A 1,217-nucleotide genomic window follows, 5' to 3' on the forward strand; every position below is an offset into this window, starting at 1 on the left:
CTACATTTTGTCGCTCGGTGCGCGGACTCCCGCGGGGACAACTTCCTTGGGAAGTGAGTCACTCCTAGCGAACAGCCGCCCTTCCCAAAGCCCTGTGCTTCTTCCTCAGATGTAAAGAAAGGCTTCATCCTCTCCCTGCCAGCTCCAACCCCTTCGCCATCTGGGACTGCAGTTCCTCCAGCTCACAAACCAGGCTGCTCCCTGGGGAACGCGCCGGGTACCACCCCCCATCCCTCCGCTGCCCGCAAGAACCCGAGTCAAGCATCGTCCTCCAACCTTGGTCCGTAAGCAGCTCAGCACGGCGCCTTTCCCCAGAGCATCCTTATCCCAGACATGCGGATCGTGTCTGAGCAGCGCGGAGTGGGGGAGGGTGATGCTTTACACAGGGCTTTGTTCCCAAGTTAAAAAAAAAAAAAAAAGGAAAAAAAACTCCAACTGAAAACAAAAAAGAAACGTTGACAAAGCTAATTAAATCTGCTGGCTGGGTCCCGCGGGAGCCAATACTTTTGAGACAGCACGTGGCTCAGCCTGCTATCCCCAGGTAGATCAAGGGTATCCAGGCACTATCTGGGCTATCAGCAGGACCCCAGGTAACCCAGTTCGGATATAGACTAGACCTCGAGCTTGGCTGCAAAGCCCAGCTATGCAGGAAGCCTTCCGCAGCCTGCAAAAGGAGGTCTAAGCCAGGCTATTTTTAATCAACCCAGACTTGAATGTCCTTCACGACTGACCCATGCGACCTGTCACCGCCTTCCCGTCCCCCTGAGCTTTGGCGAAGGTGGGCTGTGACTCGGAGGGACACAGCCCTCCACCCCGTCCCAATTTCCCTGCGCTGCAGAGCTGTAATCCAGGGGTGCCAAAAATACCCGGAGAAAGATTGGCAGCTGAGGTCCAAACAGAAGCAGGAGGTACCAGATGTCTCCTGGGAAAGCCAGCTCTCCCCGGAGAGACCTCTCTGCTTGGAGTTATCCTCTCTTGAAAGGGAAGTTGGGGGCTTATTCAAACGTTGACTTCTCTCCCCTGCTGCCGAGCTCTGGCAGAACTGAGGTCCTTTTTAGGCACCGATGACTATTATGGAATAATCGCTCCAAACGTGTCAACGTGAATCAGCTCAATATCTGCATTATCCAAAAAAAAAAAAACCAACCCCAAGCTGCTTTCCCCCCCTCTGCCCTAGTAATTCTAAGGAAGCAAAAACAATACCGGATTGTTCCAAA

Source organism: Eurypyga helias, unplaced genomic scaffold (assembly GCF_000690775.1).
Source record: "Eurypyga helias isolate BGI_N326 unplaced genomic scaffold, ASM69077v1 scaffold19378, whole genome shotgun sequence".
Classification (NCBI taxonomy): domain Eukaryota; kingdom Metazoa; phylum Chordata; class Aves; order Eurypygiformes; family Eurypygidae; genus Eurypyga; species Eurypyga helias.